A 24,638-nucleotide genomic window follows, 5' to 3' on the forward strand; every position below is an offset into this window, starting at 1 on the left:
ACCTACCCTCGGGCTTCCCCAGTGGCGCAGTGGTTGAGAGTCCGCCTGCCGATGCAGGGGACAAGGGTTTGTGACCCGGTCCGGGAGAATCCCACATGCCGCGGGGCGGCTGGGCCCGTGAGCCATGGCCGCTGAGCCAGCGCGTCCGGAGCCTGTGCTCTGCAATGGGAGAGGCCACAGCGTTGAGAGGCCCCTACGGTAAAAAACAAACAAACAAACAAACAAAACCTACTCTGATAAGCTTTGCAAAAAAGAGTGGATGTTACTTGTAACCTAGTGGAGACATTAATTATGAATTGACTTCTTCAATAAAGTTTCAAGGTACCTATTAAAAAGCATGTTTTTTGAAGATCCATATACATCCTAATAAAGTAAAGCACTCCCAAACTAAATTTATACAACTATAATTTTTTTTTTTTTTTTTTTGGTACGCGGGCCTCTCACTGTTGTGGCCTCTCCCGTTGCGGAGCACAGGCTCCGGACGCGCAGGCTCAGCGGCCATGGCTCACGGGCCCAGCCGCTCCACGGCATGTGGGATCTTCGCTGACTGGGACACGAACCCGTGTCCCCTGCATCGGCAGGCGGACTCTCAACCACTGCGCCACCGGGGAAGCCCTACAACTATAATTTTTTAATGTAGCAATTACTTGGTCTGTAGGCAAAGGTGGACCATCTGTATAATTTTGACCATGTTACTGTTCCTGAAATGACAGCCCTGCATCCCCTCTACCACTTCTTTACAAATCCATTTCTATGCCAGTGCAGTGCAGTAGGCATTAGAGTTGTCAAACTTCATCTCAAAGTATGAATAACTTATTCTTTGGATATTTACTTGAATTTGAACAAAATCTTCTTAATTAAACTATTCATTCAAAAAATATTTACTGAGTGCTTACTATGTGCCAGGTACTGTTCTGGCACATGGGATACATCATAAACAGAGCAAGTGTTGCTGCCTTCATGGAGCTTATAGTCTAAATGCAGGAGACAATAAAAATAAACATAATAAATGGCTAAAATATGAATGTTTGAAGCTGATAGGTTCAATGAGAAAGATGATGTTTAGGATCACACAGTGTAGACTTCAGCAACAGACCCCAAGCTGACAGAAAACCCGTATGTTCTTTGGCGGGTATGCTAGACCGCTAGGGTTGCCATAACAAAATACTACAGCCTAGGTGGCTTAAACAACAGAAATTTATTTTCTCATTGTTCTTGTGGCTGGGGGTCCCAGATCAAGGTACCAGTGGGGCTGGTTTCTGGTGAGACCTTTCTTCCTGGTTTGCAGACAGCCACAGTCTCACTGAGTCCTCACATGGCCTTTCCTCTGTGCATGTGTGGAAAGCTCTGGTGACTCTTCCCCTTCTCATAAAGACACTAGTCCTATTGGATGAGCCCCCCACCCCCTTATGACCTCTTTTAACCTTAATTAAAAGGCTGATTACCTCCTTTAAGGCTCTGTCTCCAGAGTCATGTATGGGTTAGCGCTTCAACATATGAATGTGGTCAAGGGAGTGGGAATCAATTGCACTCCTAACAGATGGCATTTGTGACATGAGGGAGACTTAAGTATGGGGCCTAGGGCAGAGTCCCTTCCTGTTCAGGTTTAAGGGCAGTGTTGAGGTAAACTTCATCGAGAAGATGAAATTTGAGCAAAGACAGGAAGGAGGTAAAGGGGTTCTCTATGTGGCTATCTGGAGAACGCATTGCAAGCAAAGGCAACAGCCACTGCAAAGGCCTTAGGACAGGAATGTATCTGGAATGTTTGGTAAACAGTAAAGACGCCAGTGTGCCTTCGGGATGGCAGAGTAGGAAGAGATGAAGTTGTGAGGAGCTGGACGGTGCAGAGTTCTGCAACCCATTGTAAGGACTTTGGTTCTACCTGAAAGGGGGAGCCATTGCAGGGTTTTGAGCAGAGGTGTGACATGGTCTGATTTACATATGCATGTAGTCACGAAATAAGTATTTTAACATATTTTGGTGAATTCAGTGTGAAATGATGCACATATACATTAACCGCACCTTTTAAAACCTTGATTTTAGAATCTCCTTTTAGTTTCTAATTTTAGAGTCAAATTATCTGGAGAATTGCCCACTTACAAAGTTTTCCAGTATGTGATAAATACATAAGTAGGGCTTCCTTCCAGATCTCTTATTACTTTTCTTTATTCTTTCTTCTATTGCATGTGCTTGATTACACATTATTTTGTGTGTTCATTTGAAATATTTTAAACTAAGTTTTATCTAATGTGTATACTTAATATCTACGTTTTGAGATACTCTTGCACAGAGCCAATACTATGGTAGCTTGGTTAAAATACTTTGTAACTCAGATATGAAGAGAAAAGATAGTCACAAAAGACATTATTCTGTGCCTTTTACAAAAAATAGTACTTTGAGGGCCGGTTGTGTACCATTGTCGTATAAAGTTTGTTTCGTTCTCTTTGACTTTAACGAAATCATGACCATCTATTATTTTCCATTCAAGAGAAACAGAAACTGGCTTGTTACTTAACACTTCTATGGCTTATTTTTTCCATTAAAGAAAAAAAAGAGGTGTTTTTGAGATAAGTATGTGACAGTTGTTGTATAAACAAGAGTAGGTTTGGTTATAGGTAAAACTGTGAAATATGTCAAGTTTGGCTTCCTCTGAGTTCAGGGAAATTCCCCAAAGCATCTCGGGCACTTAGCACACAGTAACCAGCACATAGTAGGTGCCCATTACATATTTGTTAAGTGAATAACATCTCTTTCACTAACTTGCTGGGGACGTGTGTTGCCCATCCCTGGAGTATTCCAGTTTTACAAGATTGCTGTAGGAAGTGTGCGACCTCTGCACAAACGTATGAACTGCTAATAGTTGCACTTCAGATGTCAGTGGGGAGATATTTTAAAGTACAGGATCTTCCCCGAGAGCCCCTTCAAACCACATCACTGGGCACCTATTTACTTGGTTTGTCGTTGGGGCAGATGGAAGTTGCATTTGGTATACAGCCTTAGGATATAATATCCTGAATTATTTCTATTTCTTGATTCCTATGCAAAAATTACTGGAGTTGTTGATTCTAAAGCAGCTCCTGTCAATTAGTAAACCATTGCTTATACAGCTGACCCTTGAACAACAGGTATGAACAGCACGGGTCCACTTACAGACAAAATTTTTTCACTAAATCTGTTTTACAGTACTACACCATCTGAGGTTGGTTGAATCCATTAGATGGAAGGCTGATTATAAAGCCATATACAGGATTTTTAACTAGCAGGGGGTCAGTGCCCCTAACAACTTCCCTCTTGTTCAATGGTCAGCTGTACTTTGTATTAGGTAGGACTTGAACCCCCGACCCTCAGACCTCAAAGCCCAAGCGCTTTCCCAATACCTTTGACATTCCACCGCAAGGCCAGCCTCAGTGACTGAGTGGTGACGAGGGGTGTCCGCTAAAATGCCAAACTGCCAGCATCAGAAGTCTGTCAGTCGTGTGCTGGACCTGACAGTCAAAGATGCAGCTAAAACATCCTTATAGGTAACCTAGGGTTCCCGCCCTCTGGAGGCACTGCTGTTATAAGACATACAACGTTGACAGCCCACGCTGCCTACAACTGTGTTTTAAAAGGGCTAAGTTGAAACATACACCTTTGCGCTGAATTAATTCTAGGGTAGCTTCGTAAACCTCTTTCCGGTTTTGTAAGAAGCCTACAGTAACCTTTGTAAACTGTTTTTTTTCCAGCCCCAAAGGAAGGGCAGGGTTCCTCGCGGGTAACCCTTTCTCCCTCTCGCGACCCCTTCCCGTAGTTCTTCTACCCCCATCCTCCGGAGCCACACAAGGGGAACGGGATGACAGTCGGTGTTGAACAGAGAGAGAGGACGCTGCGCATGTGTTTGGTGCTTTTCAAGCTGTGCAGGCTCACCCTAGGGAGCGACGCAGCCACCTCGCGAGCCCCTTGGGGAGTGAGAACCAGGAGAGCCTCCCCCGCGCGGGGAGGAACCCCGCGGCCCCAGCCCAGTGGCTCGGCCCGCCCTCCTCCCTTCTTCATTGGCTCCCGTGCTCTACGTGTCACGCCTGAGACGCTGGCGCTGCCCTACCGGCGAGGGGCGGGGCTCGGGACGCATCCGGCGGGCAAGTGCGCAGGCGCAGGAGAGCGGGTCGGGGGCCGGACGGGGGGAGGGAGAGGGTGGTGTTCCCGGTTTCCTGGGTTACCTGAGGGGGCGGGGGTGGGGAGTTTGCGGCGGCGGTGGCAGGGACAGCGGCTACGACTCGGGATTTTCCCGGTGAGGCGGAGCGTGCGGCGGCGACGGCAGCCAGAGAGCAGGTAAAGGCGGCCCCCGGGCCCGGCGATGCCGGCAGAGGGCTAGGGGTCCCGGACCCAATAGGTGGCCTGGACGGAAGGCGGTTGGCGCGGGGGGCGGGTAGCAGTCAGCCCGGGATGGGGGTCGCGGCGGCCGGGCTGAGGGCGCGGGGTACTCGGCCCGACGCGCCGGCCCGGGGTTTCTATCCGGCTCCGGGACGTCTCCCTGCCGTGCCCGGGCCGCCTCTGACAGCAGGTGAGCCGCGGGCAGGAGCACTGCCCGGCCTCTCCGGACCTTTGCGGTGGGCGCGCGCCCACCAGACACTAACTTTATTTCCTGGCGGTTGGAGGGCGGAGGTCAAGCAGGCTGGCGGCGATTTGCTGCGATCTTGATTGTATTTATTATCCTGTGCCGCGGCACAACCTGCACCCCGGCCGGGCCCACACTGGCAGGTTGACGGCTGGAGTTGACAGTTTCCGCGCCATCACCCTGCGGGTCGCTCTTTACGATCTTGCCCGGCGGTTGCTCGCCCACCTGTCATCTCCCCCGTGCGCCTTGGTCCGCTGCTTTTCTCCTGCCTGTAACACCCCTTGCCCGGGCGAGAGACTCTCCAGAGGATCCTCTGAGACATCTGCCGTCTGTCCGGGCATCATTGGAGCCTTGGCTGAGATGCCCGTTGGCCTCTGGTGGGATTAAACTGTACGGGAAATAACCCAGGGAGACCCCGGCACCACAGTGTGGAGGCCAACGGGTTGCGTAGTGGCGGAGTGGGTAAGATCAGGGGCTTTAAAAAACGCTTCCTAGCTCTGAGTCTTACCAGGTTAAACAAAACAAAACATTCCCTATATGCTCAGCAGACCATACACACCCAGTGACAGCACTTAGTAGTTGATGAGGTAGCTTCAAGCAGATAGAACATTTTAAGGGAGTTGAATCTCGTGTTGAATACATCGGTGTTGAATTCAGACCAGTGTTTCCTCGAATATTGAATTCAGCCTGCACTTTCCTTAGGGTTTGTTGAGCAGACTAATAGGACAAACTGAATTGGGCTTGTCTTCCTGGTGATCCTTGGCTATTCTCCTCTGTTACTTTAAACTTCCATACCCAGGAACCTTATGCTAATAAAGATGTTGACTTTGAGCTTTCATTTTATAAATGTAGTTAATTAATACGGGGGATCTGTTTTAAAGAGCTTTGCAAGTAGCCAGCAACTTTTCTTTTCTGATACCTCTTTGTTGTCATCCATATTACTGCAAAGATTGGAGAATTTGGAAAAGGGGGGGAGCATAAGGAGAAAATGAGTTACTATATTATTTAATTTACATGAAAACAATTTGTAAACTATAAAATTGTATATGAATATAGTAAATATTTTTTGAGCACCTACGGTGTACAAGACAGTTTCCTAAACAGATAAATATCCCCTCCTCCATGGAGCTTACATTAGTGGGGAATTGCAGATGATAAACAAAATATGTGCTATGTCAGATGGTGTTAAGGACTATGGAGAAAAAGCAGGGAAGACGGAGAGACTTGCAGTTTTATTTTATTGAAGTATATTTTGATAGTTGATTTACAATGTTGTATTAATTTCTGCTATACAGCAAAGTGATTCAGTTATTTATATATATATATACATATATATATATATATATATACACACACACATTCTTTTTTTAAAATGTTCTTTTCCATTGTGGTTTATCATAGGATACTGAATGTATTTCTCTGTGCTCTACAGTAGGACCTTGTTGTTTATCCATTCCATATAATAGCTTACATCTGCTAATCCCAAACTCCCACTCCATGCCCTCCGCCTTGGCAACCACAAATCTGTCCTCTGTGAGACTTACAGCTTTTTTTTTTTTTTTTTTTTTTTTTGTGGTACGCGGGACTCTCACTGCTGTGGCTTCTCCCGCTGCGGAGCACAGGCTCCGGACGCACAGGCTCAGCGGCCATGGCTCACGGGCCCAGCCACTCCACGGCATGTGGGATCCTCCCGGACCGGGGCACAAGCCCGTGTCCCCTGCATTGGCAGGCGGACTCTCAACCACTGCGCCACCAGGGAAGCCCCCGTGACTTGCAGTTTTAACTAGAGGTAGCCAGGGAAAACTTCCTAGGGAAGATGACATTTGAGCCCAAGACCAAAGGGAAGTGAGAGGGTAATCCATGCACCTCTCTGAGGGAAGAGTGTTCAAGCAGAAAGAAAGGCACTTGCAAAAAGCTTAGAGGCAGGAGTGGACTGGGTACGTTTGAGGACAGCAGAGAGGCTGATTTGGCTGTGGTGGAGCGAGCAAAGTAAGAGTCGCAGAAATGAAGGAGAGCGGTAAGTGGGAATGGGGAATCAGATTGTGTAAGGACTTGGGCTTCCACTCTGAGTGAGAAGGGGGCTCACACTTCTGAATAGAGAAGGGATATAATCAGACTTGTCTTTTAAAAGGGTCACTCTGGTGGCTAGATGCAGAATAGATTTTGTCTGGGGTAGGGTGAGGGGTTGGGCAGAAGCAGGGATATCAATTCCAGGACGCTTGCCGTAATCCAGGCCAGAGAGGATGTACCTGGGACCAGAGAGGAATTGGTGGAGTGGTTGATTTCTGGACAAATTGAGGGTAGGGTCAACAGGAGACTTAAAGGACACCAAAATTTTTGTCCTGAGCAAGTAGAAAGATGGAGTAGACGTATACCGAGATGAGGTTTATGAGAGGAGCAGTTTGGTGGGGAGAAGGTTAGGAGTTGGTTAGAAAATAATGAAATTAGACTCCAAGTGGAGATTAGTAGTAGACACTAGTGACTTTGTATTTAAGACACTTTTTATGTTATCCTGACTGTAACAGGGGTTTAATATTTTCAACCATGAACTCCCAACTTTTTCTCACGCTCATTTTCTTTTTAGCCATTTGGACCAGCCTAATCATTTTTTTCACCAAATGTAGCTTTGCTTTTATTTGCTTGCACTTAGAGCATCTGTTTGTTAGTTTCATTTGCAGAGAAAGCCATATAATCCAGAATTTCAGAGTGTTGTATCTAACTTGAACACCGTCATCTGATTAATCTTTTTCTCAATTATATTTAGACGCCTGGCTTAAGTTCAAGAACTTTTTTTTAAGCCTGAGAAATCTTGTTATTAAATGTGGCTTCACTTGGCCATTTGCAAAATTACAATGGTAATGACCTATATTTTTAATACTGTACTAATAGTCAGTAATATACAGGGATTATCCTAATTCTTCTGTTTCATTAAAGATGGCTTGAAAGAAATGGGCCATCACATGTTAAATGGAGATCTTTTTCATCAAATTATGCAGTATTTGGAGCAATAGAATTTGACCTGTAAAACTTGTATGAAAAATATATCATGCTCTTAGAATTTAAGGCTGCCCCTTACATTTTAAGAAACCAGGTAATATGCTAATATTTTTAAATGGAGTTGTAACCTAAATGTGTCATGAAAGTATATAAAAATCTGTTAGATAAATAGTTATAAACCAATCTTAGAGTTGATAGGGATGCTATATTCTCTTTGATGCTACTTTCTTTTGCTATTGCTTCTCAGCAGTGTTTGTCCTGTGCCTCTTAATTCTCCTGACTTTGTTTTACAGTAATTGAGATATTTGGAAATTTTGAATGCTCTCCAAATCTAACTTCTGGAAAGAGGAAAACAAAAACAAAGAAAAATCGTATCCAATAATATGAAAGAGTAATGCTTAAAGTGTAACCATTTTAATTAGCCAAGAAAGGAATCAAACAATTTTCCAAAGGACTAGTCATTATTCCATTCAAATGCAATTCTTTGAAGTTGAAACTCAAGATAGACCAGGAAATAAGAGAACTTCTAGCCATTTGAGAAGAGTGGAAGAAATAGATGAATGATAAGGTGGAGTACTACACATACTTCTACAGCTACTGCCACTTGTCTTTAAAAAGTAAAGAGAATAGAAGATTTTTGCCAGAAACCTGAAGAATTGCATATTTTAAATTAAAAAATGTGTGGGGAGGTGAAGCCCAGAAGCTATACATTAAACATCTTGACACTGACTGATTCCTAGAAAACTTGTAGACCAGATTGCCAAACAGATGCTTTGTGATTAGAAAAAAAAGAACTCATTACTAAGATGCAGAGTTGGTTTTTAAAGAACACGTCATATGACACTAACCTCATGCTCACTTTGCCAAAGATATAATAATATTAAATAATCTTTGTAAGCACCTCACATCTTACAGAGTGCATTCCCATTTATCATCTCATTTAACCCTCACGTCATCCCCCCTGTGAAGTACTGTTAGGTGAGGAGGGCCTCAACAGTAAGAGTCCTGGGGAGACACAAAAGGGACAGATATGGGAGATTTTAGAAAGGACTTGCTTAGATATGGGGGAAAGTTGAGGGAGGAATCAAAGTGGGCTTTAAGGATTCTAGATTGTCTGAGGGAATGGTGATGCTGGTAATTGATCTTAATTCTAAAAATACAAATGGGGCTTCCCTGGTGGTGCAGTGGTTAAGAATCCGCCTGCCAATGCAGGGGACCTGGGTTTTAGCCCTGGTCCGAGAAGGTCCCACGTGCCACAGAGCAACTAATCCCGTGCACCACAACTACTGAGCCTGTGTGCCACAACTACTGAAGCCCGCATGCCTAGAGCCCATGCTCCGCAACAAGAGAAGCCACCGCAGTGAGAAGCCCGTGCACCACAACGAAGGGTAGCCCCCGCTCGCCGCGACTGGAGAAAGTCCGTGCGCAGCAACAAAGACCCAACACAGCCAAAAATAAATAAATCAATAAATAAATTCATAAAAATAAATAAAGAAGTGGAGGAGTAGATGGGGAGACGTGAAATTCATCAGTTCACATCAGTTTGGTGGAAGTAGCTGTTTTCTTTCTTGGAACTGCATCTGGAATGAGTCACATAGAATTAAAAATTTTAACATATGTAGGTCTGGAGCTCAGGAGAGAAGTCTGAACCAAATTTTAAAAGTCTTCATTCAGTAAATATATTCTTTCAAATACTTTGGTAAAGAAGGGAGGACAGTGGATAGAAGCTTGAGTGGGGAGGTGTGATCAGGGAAGGTTTGTTTTTCTTTAAAAATGGAAGAGATAAGGATACTTCAGTGGACTGAAGGAAGGGGGCCATTGAAGAGGTGAGAAAATTGTAGTCACAAGAGAAGGAAGGTAATTAGACATAATCTCAGAGGAAGTGGAAGGATCGGCAACAGGAGCACAGGTGAAAGGGTTAATATCCCGAAGAAAAGCCGTGACGCATATTCCTTTAAAAAAGGGAAAAGGAAATAGGGAGTAGATACGGATACAGATTTATAGATAAGTATCCAGGATAGCATCAGTTGTCTCTGTGAAGCAAGGTTATCTGCTGAGATTGAGAAGGAAGAGCGTGGATCGGTGTAATTTTGAGGGGAAAAGAAAACTTACCGTTGTGATTGGAAAACGGCCTTGGCCAGGGACCAGTGACCTAATTGCTGATACTGTTTAACACCCCTGCAGTCACAAATGTAGGAAGAAGCTGTGAGTGCTGAAGCAGTTTTCTCCAGCAGCTCCGCATAACACAGCAGAAGGCAAATAGGCTGAACCTGGAAGGGGATTGGAAGGGAAGGTATGATGGAGGACTTGGGCTGGGGTGCTGTGAAGTCAGGGGACTGCGGGTGGTAGTGAGGTGGTCAATTGAAGGGCTGAACCTTAGGTATCCTGCTTGATTAAGGAAGAAAGCAAAGCCAAGACAGGGCTGATGAATGTGGAGAATGAAGAGGATGAAGAATCCCGGTGAGTAAGGTGTAGGATTAATGGAAGTGAAGGAGAACTAGAGACAGAAAAATGTGATGTGAGAGTCCTAAATTTAAGATTCTGGAGTTGGAGCAATTGCAGGTGATGATAAGGGCCAAAGTATGACTGATGGTGGTGAGTAGCTAAGATCAATAGTGCTAATTACAACAATAGTAATATTAATAAAAGCTACTGTTCATTGAGTATACTAGTCACTATACTGAATGCTTCCCGTAGGTTATCATACTTATTTTTCACAACCATCCTGTGAGGTACATATTAGGAGCTTCATTTTACAAATGAGGAAACTGGGGCTCAGTGAGGTTAAGTAATTTTCCCCAAGGCACACAGGAAGTACCTGAGTCTTTCTAGCCCCATAGCCCTTATGCCCAGCTATTGAAACCATGCCGGCCTTCTGCAAAGTAGGGGTCACTGAAGGAAAGGAAGTCAGAATGCTCTCAATCCTAGTGTGTTGACATTAATTTTTCTATGGATAGTGAAGTCCCCAGAGTAACAGATCTTGTGTGCAGAGGAAGATAGGAGTTGTATGACAAAATTCTCAGTAAATGGAGATGCATGACTCAAAGGTCAGTCGTGTTAACTTTAAATATGGTTATAATATAACATTAAAGGCGGATGAAATGGGATAATAATAATGTGCAAACCACCTTGGGAAACCAGGATAGTATTGACTTGTCCTCTGGCCTGGGATCTGGGTATGTATAGGGGTTTATTAAGAGGAGGAGATGAAGTGACCTTCCTGTGTGAAGGTAGAGGATATAGGGAAGTTTCGTAGCAACAGAACTAGGGATCCTAATGGTAAGGAAGTAAAGAATTCAGGGGTAGGGGGAGGACTCATCTAGCTGTGCATGAAAAATCAGAAAGGATGGTGGCAGGTAGGGTGATTATATAATGTATTGACCAAACAGGTGTTATTTCGAAAATGAAAAGAATGTCATTAATAATTACTCTGGGACAAGAAGCATAAACTAGGACTGTCCTGGGCAAATAGAGATGTTTAATCATATCAGTCATGGGTAACCAGAGGACCTGTCACCCTGGAAAGGGGTTGTGGATGTTGAGAAGGAATGAATGGAGCCTTAAATTTGAGGGATGTGAATGGAGCTTACTAGCCTAAGATTATTCTCTAGCCCCATAATACTGCTCCAAAATGCTCTGGGCATGCCTTGTTCTATAAGGGTCTGAAGGAAGTTATGAATTCATCTCTAGATGAAAATTTGGAGGCCATTAATATATAGATGGTACCTGAAACCTTAGAAGTGGATGATATTGTCACAGAACACAAAGGGAAGTGAGGCAGAGGGGAAAATGCAGAGGCTCACCTACATGAAGGAGCTGGCAAAGAAGCATCCAGCCAAGGAGACAGAAGGAGTTGTCGGAGGGGCAGGAGGAAAACCAAAAGAGATTTGGCATCTTCCAAGTCAAGAGAGAAGAGAGATTTAAGAAGTGAGTGATTGGGACTTCCCTGGTGGTCCGGTGGTTAAGACTCCGTGCTCCCAATGCAGGGGGTCTGGGTTCGATCCCTGGTCAGGGAACTAGATCCTGCACGCATGCCGCAACTAAGAAGACCACGTGCCACAATTAAGACCCACCACAGCCTAGATACATAAACAAATGTTAAAGAAGAAAAGAAGTGAATGATTAATGGTCTCATATGCTTCATGTTCCTCAGAGAGGTCAAATGAGATAAGGACTGGAACATATCTGTTGGATTGGTCTTGACTTGAGTAGTTCCGGTAGAGCAGTGTGGGCAAAAGCCAGGCTGCAGTGCACAGAGGGGTGGAGGGGAAGTGAGAAGACTACTTCCAGTGCAGATTACCCTGAGTAATCTTGAAAGAGGAAGGTATCAACATGATTTTTTTCTTTTTTAAATGTAGGCAGTGAAGAAGCCAAAGGAGATGAGGGGTTAAAAACTGAGAAGGAGATGGAAGTCCAAGCTGTGCCTCCTAATATTGTCTAGTCAGTAATTTTGTAGTAATCAGAAGAGTAAAAGTAAGAGGAAGAAACATTTTAGATCAAGAAAGACAAACTTCATAATGACTATAATTTGTCAGAAGCTGGACTGGGTGGGGAGTGTTTATTGAAGGGATCAAAGTCCTAATTTGGGTGAAATATTGGAAAGTGACATCTAGGTTGTGGACTAACTCTAGGATTCTGTTTTTTCCGCTACTTTTTTTTTTTAAGACTTTTATTTTTATTTAATATTTATTTATTTATTTGGCTGTGCCGGGTCTTAGTTGTGGCATGAGGGATCTTTAGTTGCGGCACACAGGATCTTTAGTTGTAGCATGCAGGATTTTTAGTTGTGGCATGCAGGATCTTTAGTTGCGGCATGTGGGATCCAGTTCCCTGACCAGGGATCGAACCCGGGCCCCCTGCATTGGCAGCATGGAGTCTTGACCACTGGACCACCAGGGAAGTCCCTTTTCCTCTACTTTTAAGCCTGTTTTTTTGGAATGGTTTAACCATGTTCCACCCCCAAGATTGTTGTTGGGATGGGTTTGCTATTTTCTAGGGATTTGTCCTTATACTCCTTCTTTTTAAAAGTTAACTGTGTCTTTGTACATTGGAAATATTTTCTGGTTAAATATACTCAAGTTTTCTGTTGTGGTAGCATTTGATTCTTGGCTGAATTCACTGCTCTTGGTAATTTCTGTTTAGCAAAAGTGAATTCCAATCTATATGCTTGTTTTATATTATGAACTTTTAAAGAGCAATAATAGTATATTAATTTTTTCCTTTCTCTTCCCTCTTTAAAATTGCTCTGATCAAAATGTGATTTGCTGCAGTGAAATTCTTATTAAGTTTTGTAGTTCACTTGTCTTGGTTCCTTATATGGAAGAGTAATAGTCGTAATTGCATAGATATTATTTCAACAGTATAATTATTATACAAAGTTTAGATGAGTATAAAATTAAAACGGTGGTGAGAATGATTTCCTCCTTTATTATAACTATGTGCTTTATTCGAAAGGCCAACAAAACATGTTTATCAGTTCATAAAGTGCATTCATTGTTATTGCTCCTGGGTATTCATTCATTGAAGTACAAAATTCAGTGTATCCTCACCAATGGTAAAAGGAGGTTTTACTGCTGTGAATTGTAGGATAGCTGTATATTCATCAACTCACTCTTATACTGCTTTTTGATATTTGCTTATCTGAACCTTTAATGCACTATGACTTTATTTTTATTTTAGTCTATTAAAGATTAAAATCCTTTGCCATTTTCTGGATTTCCTCTTAATGATGCTTCCAAAGACAGTAATGCTGATAACTGTTCTTGCTTTTCTGTTAGCTTTATTTAAATATTTTGGAGAATATTTCTAAAGTCATATGTTCCACACTGCTGAAATATATATATTTTTTCTACACCTTATTTTTTTAAAATAAAATCTCAGTGGTTTTGACACAACCTGATTACGCACAGTTTAAGGAAACATTTAGAATGTGTAATTTTAATCCTAAATTAATCTTGATGTTTACTATTACTGTATGACTATTACTATATTGCTATTTTCTGACTGTTGTGTACTGTCACAAAAGTCCATAGCCTAAAAAATGTTTAGAGATCATCTACTTTTGTTTTTGTTTAAATATGTATAAGAAGAATGGGGATCAGAAAGGTTAAGCACTTTGCCTGAGATGCTAAAGAGTTTGAGGCAAAACAGAAAACCAAAAGTCTCTTGACTTTTACTCTAGTATTCTTTCTCCTATACCACCAACTTCTTGAACATTTTAATGCATTTTGAGAAAGTAATCCTATAGCCAAAAGATGCCTTATACAACATGGAAAACAGAAGGGTTTGGTTTCTAGTGTGTAGTTTATTTATAACTTTAACCATTTTCTTTGCGTGTGTCTACATATAGATCACAGTGATAGAAACTAGATTGTAATGATACCAATGTGGTCGAAAAAAATATTAAGTGCAGGTTGAATTTGAAATGCATTCGCTCAGGAAGTGTTTAGTACATATTCCTGTTTTATTTCTGTTCTCCATCACTCCCAACCCCTGTGCCTTTCTTTCCTGTTGTCTGTCTATCTTCATGAATGGTTAGAGAACAACAGATGAAACAACTGGATCTCAGTTTGGTCTCACTGTTATTTTTCTTGATGTAAAATGTTTTGTAACAGTAGACACATTTGTCTATAACTGCCTCAACTAAATCTTTTTCTTTAGAAGGGAAGCGAATTTTCATTGTGTCTGTAAGAATTACAGAGGAATGAGGAAACTAGTACTATGTACGTTTGCAAGGGGTCTTTAAAGCTTGTAAATATCTATGTTCAGTATTTCTAAAACTTATTTTGCTGACTCTTTTACCGTATGCAAAGTATATATTAAAAACTGTTGATCATTATGATGTTGCTCTATAAATTATTTTTTATTTTTTCATTTCCCATTTAGGATAAGGTTCCAAGATGTTTTTTAGTGTTTCTTTGGGAGGTATGGAAAACCATCATGTCTACTACTGATTTGAAAGAATTTTGAAACTGTAAACTCTGAATTATACTCTTTAACATAGGAAGAATACACATCCAAGATTTTATTGCTGAAGTTTTTTGTTTTTAATATCAAAAAATTTTGGTAAGGTTTTTAGGTGTTTCTGTAGCACTTTCCTTAATACATCAAATTCTTGCTGTGGAATGGAGAAAGACTTTTGTAAACGTGCCTGTTTATTTCTCCATGCTTTAGCTGTGGGAATATTTCCTAAAGGAATTTGAATAACAAAATGCTTCCTATCAAAGTTAGTATTAAATGAATTTGTTTTTATTTATTGAGCTCTTCCCATTTGTGACAGTGTGTCAGGCACAAATGATTTTTTTTTAAACAAATAAGACCTGATTTCCCTTCTTAAGGAAAGTATAATCTAGCTTTGAAAGAAACAATATAATTCTGTAATACAATATGGTGAGTCCTAGGATTAAGGCATGTAGAAAAGTAATTGGGAATTAATGGGAATTTCTGTAGCAGCAGCAACATGATTTAAAAAAAAAACAGCAACAACAGTGAAATGGTGTTGAGAAAGTGTGTACCCTTAGGAGGAGTTATGGGGTAGTGCAGTGTGTTTTGGGATGTGTTGAGAGATTAAAAAGGTTAGATGGGGGAGGCAATCCCATAGCATGATGATAAGGAGTCGGGATCTTATTCCCTAGGAATTGGAGTGTCATTTATGATTTTTAAGGAATGTGGCTGACAGTTTTAGCAGTTGTAGAATTTGAAGTGAATGGAAAATAGACCAGACAGGGTGACCAAATAAGAGGTTGCTGGTATGGCAAGTGAGAGAGATGAGGACCGGAGAATGCTTAAGCGTAAGTTTAGAGGGGAAGGACCAGACTCAAGATGATGACCATAATAGCTACTAATTATTGATCTTCTGACAATCTGCCGGGCCCAGCACTGTCTCATTTAGTTTTAATATTCACAACAACTTGAGGTGCCCTTAGGAACTCAGTTTTATAGATAAGAAACTGAGACTTAGAGGAAGCCAAGTACCCAGGGTCATAGAGATAGCAAGTAACAGATGCAGAGGTGAGCCAGCAAGCTGTCAAGAGGAAGAATTTTCTAGGCCCCGGATGAAGTGCTATTCTGTTTTTGTTTTGGTTTTTTTCTTTTTCCCGAAGTGACTGGGTAGAGGCCATTAACTGAAATAGGAATGAGGAAGGAAGAGCTGGTTTGATGGAGGGTAGGAGTCACTGTTTTGGAGAATAGACGTTTGTATACAGAGTGCAGAGAGATGGCCTGGGTCTGAATCCTGCCTCTGACACTTGAAGCTCTGTGACCTTGAGCAGTTATCTAACCTCATGTGCTTCGGTTTCCAACACGTGACAAGTAGGGATATATCAATATTTGTACTTACGAGATTGTTATGAGGATTAAAGCAACCACTCTAGGAGAGTGCTTACAGAAGTGCCTGCTGTGTAGCAGTTAATCTTGGTAGGTGTTAGGTGTATCATCATCATCATTCTGTGAAAATCTAGAGATCTATTATGAAGATGGATGAGCTATTCAGTATAAAACTTCTGGCACAATTCCTTCCTGTAGGGATGTAAAGCCAGGGGAGATGCTTTACTGGGATGGGCCTTCAGAGTTCCTTTTAGTGCAGCCTTGCTATAACCAAAATGTCTGAGAATTTCCATTCCTTTATGGTGCTCAGGATCAAACACAGGTTCTTCTGAGTTATCTGGTTGCCCAATTTGTTTGGTTTAGAGAAAATGAACTGCTTGTTGAAGGGCTTAAGTTTGATACGTTTTGGTGTGACTTCCTCAGAATTTCTTTTAAAATTCTGCCTTGCTACGCTGTGCCTGGGTTTCCTTTATTTCCTGGCCAGTTTTGTCATACAGGGAGCCAGGATGACCTCTCCTCTCTGGGCCAATCACAGGTTTCAAAGCAGCTGTGAAGGAAAGCAAGAACGAAGACTTCACCCGTTTGGGGAAGGGGAGGGAAACAGGCAGTGGTGTTTGTTAGCTTCCTGAAATGTGAAAAAAATAGTATGTACACTTTTCTGGAGCCATTGCTTTCTTAGATTTTGACCCTTCCCCCGCCAGATCATTTTATTGAGTTTTATTTGAACAGCCTACACAATTCTACATAATTTGGAAATATTTCATTCAACACATTTTTGTACCTTGACTTAGCCTAAATGCATAATACAGAATAAAAGTAGGAACAGTATAAACATTTTCTTCCACATTTACTAGTTAAGGATTATCATGGTCCTATAATATATATTTTTAAGCTTCTCGAAACATTTTTAAATTTTCTGCTTTTCCCACCAAGACCTAAGTTGGACAAACAGGTGTAAAATTCTGAACCATCAGGGCATGAAGCGTGACCTCATGTGGTCCAAGTCCTTTCCGCTCTCCTTTCCACGTGTTTTCAAGTTGTGTCCCAGGTGGTGCATTGCTTTCTTCCATGACATATCAGCCATAGGCAGCAAGAGCGCTTGGAGGTGTAGGGACAGTGGGGAAGGCATGTGTGCCAGGAGCAGCGAGCTCCCACACCAGCCGAGAGCACTTCAGAAACAGCCTCAGCAGGTGGGTGCACAGAGAAGGAAGGTCACGGCTGTTCCAGCTTCTTTGCACTCGGCTGGCAGGCCTGGGCTACTTTCTAAGGTGAGAAAGACCTAGGGGCTCCCAAGGAAAATGAGCAGTTAAGAATCATTCACAACCAGGCAGTGATTTCAAGTGAGATGAAAAGTTCTCCAATTATCATTTTCTATTGGAGAATGGAGGAGCAAAATCAAGAAGAGGGTTGAATCACCTTTCATTCTTCCATTTTCGTCATTCATTTGATGGTTCTTGGCTTTGATACAGCAGAAATAAAAACAAAAAGGCTTCAAACCAACCTATCACCTGGGGCCAGGCTACTGCATACAAAACTCTCCCAAGGACTGAGATAAAAGAACTTTGTCCCCCAAGCCCTGAAGAAGTCCTGTTTTGGTTAGGGAAATTTGTTGAAAGCTACAGCCAGCTGAGAAGCCATTGGCAACAGAGACAGAAAGCAGTGCACATATACTTATTTCATTCAATTGTAAACTGACAAGGTAAAGAGAATAAAAATCCTACTGTTTATGTAATAGAACCCTATTAAGTGGTTTTAGGAAGGGACTAGAACTTAGGTAGCAATCTACTTTCCAGAGATTCCTGGGCATTCGTCATTCGTGCATTCATTTCTGGCTGAGTCCAGTTGGACACAACCTTTCTCCCCATCCCGCCCTAGACCCTTTGGAATTGACTGCATCAAACATTCTGTACTGCGAAGTCCCTTTAGAGTTTATAATGAAAAGCCAAACCTAAAGAGAAAAGAATCCTTACACCTTCTCTCCAAGCATCAGTGTGAAGAAAACTCAGTCAGCTTAGAATATACCAAATAACATACCAAAGAAAGGAGTATGACCCAGCAAACCAAAATGACCAGTCCCCTGCCCCCCTCCCATGGTGCACCCCATCACACTGTAGTTATTTTCTTATCCTCGGTGGCTTGCTTGATGGCCGCCTATAGTCCTATATTTTTAATATGGAACACCTAGGTCAGAGCCAACTTTTACCTCTCTTATGTTGCAATCCTGGTTAGAGCTGAAGGTGTTACTTCTTGTTAAAATGTAAATACTTCTTTCTAGGAGGAGCAGAATTTTCCTTTTTTTCAGGTCACTTCTTGATGTAAATGAGAAATGGGGAAACATATGGAAAAAGATAACATGAACCTGTAGAAGACTAGGGTGGCAGGATACATTGCCTGGAGGACAGATAGACAGGCAGGGTTACTGCCTACTTACAGTTGCACTTAGTGCCAGACCTAATCACTAAAATGCTTTGACAGGTAGCATTCTAAAAGACATAGTTGGCCTGTGAGAAGTCTCTCAAAAATTTCATGCAGTATTAGGAAGAACATTGGACAGGATCTGAAGACCCAGGTGTGAAGTTTTGGGAAATCTCTTAACCTCCATCTGCCTTAGGGTTCTTATCTATAAAATTCTGAGGAGGTACTAAGATCATTCAACTCTCTGTGTGTTGATTCTCTCATAGATTTTCATTCTCAAGTAATTCATAAAATACAAGCTCCATGGCAGTGTTCCTTCACTGGCAGTCAACTTGTTACTTCCTTCAGTGTTAGTTGAAAAAACTAAGGATGGCAGTTACTTCTTATAAATGGTTGTGTTCCAAAGGTTCATGTCTAAGATAGTTATTCAGACTGTAAATGATTTGCCCTTAGAGACAACGTTGTATGAGGGATTTATATCCATAAGGCTGTTTAATCTACAGTATACCTGGAAGTGGCGTTGTGAGAGAACCCCGGGAAGAAGGTTTGGGGAGGTGCCGCGATTACCTCATCAAGCTTAACTGGCCTACTGTTTGCCTCACATGCTGCTACCCTACTTTCGGAGCCCTTGCCCCAGACCGTCAGAGAGCCACCTCAGATCGCTTGGCGGTGCAGGAACACCTTCTCCCCTTGCCTGACAGGGTACTGGGCGGGGGTGGGGTGGGGTGGGGGTGCGGCCAGCTGTGTTGCTAGCAGTCCAAATTGGAACTGTCAATTCAGTTCCCCAGGGGATCTGGGGGAGTTACTCAGACTCTGTAGGGTCTGGCGGAGTTCAAAGCCTTAATCACATTTTTTTCATGATACCACATTAGTATCTAAGGAGCTGGAGACCACAGTCCAAACTTCATAAGGATGTGTGTGACATCCTGACTTCCAACCAGATATAGTTTAAAGCAGAACTCAGAAAATCAATTTCAGTGTTTGTCAAGAAGGGCCTGAGCTCTAAACAACTGCTATAGTCTAAAACAACTGTTATAATTCCTGTTGAAGTTATTGATTAAATGGAAGTTGAACATCCTCCTCAAGTATGGTGAATCAGCAGTAATTACCGGATTGTGCGAAAAGGATTTATCTTATTGCTAAAGTGGTTTTTAACAGATCTCTGATTCAGCTATTTAATTTAGAGCTTTGTTAAAGTGTCACATCCTTTCCTAACTCTCATTTTATTTTAGTTATTTTTTTGATGTGGACCATTTTGAAAGTCTTTATTGAATTGGTTACAATATTGCTTCTGTTTTATGTTTTGTTTCATTTTTTTTGGCCCCGAGGCATGTGGGATCTTAGCTCCCCAACCAGGGATCGAACCCGCACCCCCTGCATTGGAAGGCGAAGTCTTAACCACTGGACCGCCAGGGAAGTCCCCCCTAACTCTCATTTTAAATTTCAAGAATTTTATAAAAATAAACCCACAAAATATATTTTAATTTTTCATATTCAGTGACTATCAAATTTTACTTCAATTTTCTCAAGACAGTATTTATCTACTATAACATAGGTTGTAAAGATGCTTATATTAATAAAAATATACATAATAAAATGGATAAGCAACAAGGATATATTGTACAGCACAGGAAAATATAGCCATTATTTTGTAATAACTTTGGATGGAGAATAATCTATAAAAATATAAAATCACTATGCTATACACTTGAAACTAATATAATGTTGTAAATCAACTATACTTCAATTGAAAAAAAAGCAAACAAGCTACTTGCAAGAAGAAAAAAAATTTTGGTATGTAAATAGCATCCTAATAAACTTTCTGTCTTAAGTCTGTAGTTGGGAATCATTCTGATGGTTATTACCTAACATATGTAGTATGACCAAAAATTTACAGGGTAAAGCCTAGATTAACAGACATTTGCTTGCTTAGATGTTGTATAATTTAATTCAACTGATATGCCTTAACTACTTATTCCTTAAAGAGAATTCTGTTAATCTGAACAAGCTCAGTTCATAGTATCTTCTCCCCTCTCCCACACAAGTTTCCTGTATTTCAGACATATGGCTCTGTGTTGTGGTTACAAAAGTGTATAGAGAGAGATTTTTAAATCTTGTTTCCTGGTGTACGGATTGCAAACTAGTGGACTTGAGTAAAGGTTCTGGGTAACATTTAGAGATAGCATTTGGTGTTAAGGAAACTTCTTTGCCCACTGTCTAATTTTTAACTGACCTGACAGAAGAAAGGCTGTGTCTTCTAAACCTGGGTTATTTTAGTTCTAGTTAATTAGCTCCAAAAATATCGTATAACTCCCAGGACAACTGTCATGGCATCTTGAACCTGTTGGCTTCAGCTTTTGTTACCTGTAGAATGTGGGGTTGGAGAATATGATGTCTAAAGTTTCTGCCATTGTGCAAATGTACGCTTCTAACTTATTCATGTTTATTCCTTTATTCGTGTCATTTATGAAATTGTATAAATAGTGTTATCATTTTTCTCCTCCTAAGTTTTTTTGATTTTTAGTAATGTGTTGCAAAGAATGTGTGAGATCTTTGGGAAAGTCATTAATTAGTCTCTAATCAATATATATTGAACTGTGGAGAGATGGGATTTAGCATAGCTAAGAGTCCATATGAACCAACCCTTATTTCCATGAAGGCTGCTTCAAATCGTAACAGACTCTGATTCAACAGAACTCATTGAGTACTAATTATTCCGTGCATTATTTTGTTTAAGCCTCACAATAATCCTGTGATTTGTAGTACTCTCCTCCTTTTCGGTACATAGTACATTTCTGAAAAATATTCTTTCTAATGGTAATTTCTCTAATACTGTTGTAATTAACAGATTTAGGCAAGTGCATAGTATTATTTTAAAAGACAATGTACCAGGATTTTTGGCATTTGATGAAAGATTAGGAATTGAGTGCTTCAGGTGGCACTGTTTGATAAGAAAAAAATAACGCTTTTTAATCCGGCTATAAGAATAAACTTCATTGTTATAATCTTTTTTTCTTGTCTTCTTCCTTTTACTTCTTGTTTTCTGTAGAAGTCACAAGGCAGGGAAAAGATAAAAAATGCAGGTACCCTCTGCTTTTATTTTCAGTGTTTCCTTGGAAACTACATCATCATAAAGCAGAACATTAACATTTCCGTGCTCACTGGTCTGTGAGGAAAGGTTGTAGTGATCTTTTCTTCCTCCAGATGGCACTCTCTGTTGGAACGTGCTCAGCTAGTGCCAAGCCTTTAAAATAGAACTACATACAACATATTCCAAGAATGTTTACTGATACCATATAATCTCCGAAGATCCACATAGCAACTGTATGGGATGGACATCTACTGGAAAAGGAAGCCAAACTCCACACACCTCTGTGTGACTGGCTAGTAATTGCTTGATTCCAAATCTTCCGCCTTTGTTTTCACCACTGTCACAGTGTTGACAATCTGACTATTCAGAAACTAAAAAAAATAGAATGAGTAATCAGACTTGTAAATATTTATTGAATAAGTAATAAATATTGGTTGAATTAATGAATGGATGAATTAGTGAAAAAGTGAACTGTAGCACAATGGACTCCGCCCTTCTTATCACCATGGCCACTTGTTATTTGACAGTTCTTGAGAAGGAAACTTGGTGACCTTTGGAGTACTTCTTGCCATATTGTTGAGCTTGAGATTTTTTAAAAAAAATTTATTTATTTACGGCTCTGTTGGGTCTTCGTTGCACGTGGGCTTTTCTCTAGTTGCGGCGAGCGGGGGCTACTCTTCGTTGTGGTGCGCGGGCTTCTCATTGCGGTGGCTTCTCTTGTTGCGGAGCACAGGCTCTAGGCACGCAGGCTTCAGCAGTTGTGGCTCTCAGGCTCAGTAGTTGTGGCTTGCGGGCTCTAGAGCACAGGCTCAGTAGTTGTGGCTCACGGGCTTAGTTGCTCCGCGGCATGTGGGATCTTCCCAGACCAGGTATTGAACCCGTGTCCCCTGCACTGGCTGGCAGATTCTTAACCACTGCGCCACCAGGGAAGTCCTGTTGAGCTTGAGATTTTATCTTCAATGGTAAATATAATATCATTGGTTGCACTGATTAAAACACAGAAGTGACAAGGTCTTTTCAAATGCTGAAAGGTGAAGAATGTATGTAGTAATGGCTTGGTGTAGGGGCAGGTGTAGTCGTTCTATATGTCAAGAAAATAAAGTTTGAAAATCCACAAGACTGAGGGTGAAAGCTTAATTCTGTGATCTTTCGGATAATAGGTTGTAGAAATTAATCACAGAAGCAGATCAGAGCTAAAATATCAAAGTCAGCTATCCAAATGTCTGTGGGAAGTCTCACTCAATAAAGCAAAACTTATGTTGTTGACTATTTCATTTCCGGAAGGTAAAGGAAATAATCGGGGAGCTGATACTCTGAGCCTAATTTTGACCCACTGTGAGGGCTTAGTTAGACAGTGAACATAATGGGAATCCTGAGAGAAAAGTCATGTCATTCATTCAAATGATTGCCTTCTCTGTGCCACGTACTATTCTAGATGCTGTAGATTTAGCAGTAAATGCCACAGAAAAATTCCCTGTCATCAAGGAGCTTTCAAGAGCTTATAGTGATCTGTTGTCCAGAAAACTAGCTTCATGGTTACTTGGCTACAGTGACCTTTCACTTCACCTCAGACACTGACTTGCAGGGTCACAGTCTGGATGTTGTCATCATCTGGAACTGCTTGCTTCAAAAATCTGCGAATTCCAGTATCTTCCGTAGCACATTCTCTGTTCTTCTCTCTCATAGGGATTGATTACCTGTGTGTCAACATTTGCCTGGCGTCTTTCTCTTCCCTGCCCAGCCTGTACACATTTTGACCATATGGATCGTTCTTTCACCTGTACCCCTGATTCCCTTCCACTTACGCTTCTGCTGCCTTCACCCACCAAAACCCTCATTTCAAGACCAGTGATACAATCTGTATTCTCTCCTGTTAGATCCAAGCAGCTGAATGCTGCTGGAGAATCTCAAATAGCTGAGGAAATTGACACCATCAGAAATTCATGTTTACAAGCGCATCAATAAATCCTTTTATTTATCCTTGGTCACCATTCTCTCCATCCTTGTTTTCCTGCTGCTCATTTTGCTTTTTGATACCAAACTTATTGTAATTCTTCCAAGGACTTGACTTGAGCCTCTCTTCCTGTCTGTAATGCCTTTCTTCTCTCCTTGTCTCCCTTTACCTGTTCTGCTTTTTCTTGAAGATTATCTCCTTCATGAAGCTTCCCTGACTCCTCAGATTCGGTTCAATGCACCTTATCAGTATGCAGTACCCTGTGTGTTGGTTTGCCTTTGCCGCCATAACGTGATCTTCCTGAGGGGCAGAGACTGGGACTGCTTTCACAGTGTGTGTTCTTAGTACCTGGCACAAAGGGAGTGTTTAGTAAATGATAGCTAAATGAATACATAATAAACAGGAAGAAGAATATGAAGCAAAGCTGGAATATAGAGAATTGGAAATGCAGAGTTCCTAAAGTTCAAAGAAAAGATAGGTAAGGTGCCATGGATACAGTTTCTAGAAGGGAAAGTGGTTGTAAGATGACCATAGACTGGTCTTTATGGAACAATTGGAAGTAATATGTGAAGAAAGGTAGAGGTAAAGTGGCCAATTGAACTCAGATTTTAAAATAACGTGCAGAAGAAGGATATGAAACAAATAACAAAAACAAAATTATTTATATATAAAAGAGGAACACAAACCTCTGAAAATAATGAGCTGAGGTTTTGAAAAAGGTTAAGGCTGACCTTTTTACATTTTATATATAGAAGATGAAAACAACAGGCAAATAATAGATTCTTCCTTGAAACAAACTGACCCTATAATCAGATACAGAGAGTAAATGAAACTTCTCAACTTCTGTTTTCTTTCTGTCTTCTCTGACACGAAGAACGGTCTACACACAGACTAATAAGTGTAGAAGTAAGAAGAATAATAGAAAATTTAAGCCCAAGAGTGAGGAGGAGATTGTATCAGAATCTCTGGTTGCTCTAAATGAATTCACATCCCAGGTTCAGGTTCTGAGAAAATTTGTTAATGTCATTGCTGAACTGGTAATCTTTGAGTTATTATGGTAAATTTGAAAAATTTCAGAAGGCTGTGGAGGAATAAAGTTCCAAAATTATAAAAAAGAGTGTAGATTCCATAGATTTTAGTGAGTTTGAAGTTACCTTCACAAAAGATTCTAGCGATCATTTTAAAAGATTTGCAAACGTTTACAGAAGGACTAGACAGGCGGTAAAGGTTAAGGGGATTCTCTAAAACTAATTCATGCAGAT

The 24,638-nt window shown here is 41.3% G+C and overlaps 1 protein-coding gene across 1 annotated transcript in view; it reads left to right on the forward strand.

Moving 5' to 3' along the window:
• Positions 1-4,247: 4,247 nt before the first annotated feature.
• Positions 4,248-24,638, forward strand: part of LYST (lysosomal trafficking regulator) — a 177,242-nt gene continuing 156,851 nt past the window's right edge. Inside the window, exon 1 of the mRNA XM_060035027.1 lies at positions 4,248-4,308. The gene's annotated coding sequence lies outside the window, so the exon portion shown is untranslated. The remainder of the gene's footprint in view (positions 4,309-24,638) is intronic.

The sequence above is a fragment of the Delphinus delphis genome, chromosome 16 (genome assembly GCF_949987515.2).
Source record: "Delphinus delphis chromosome 16, mDelDel1.2, whole genome shotgun sequence".
In the NCBI taxonomy this organism is placed as follows: Eukaryota; Metazoa; Chordata; class Mammalia; order Artiodactyla; family Delphinidae; genus Delphinus; species Delphinus delphis.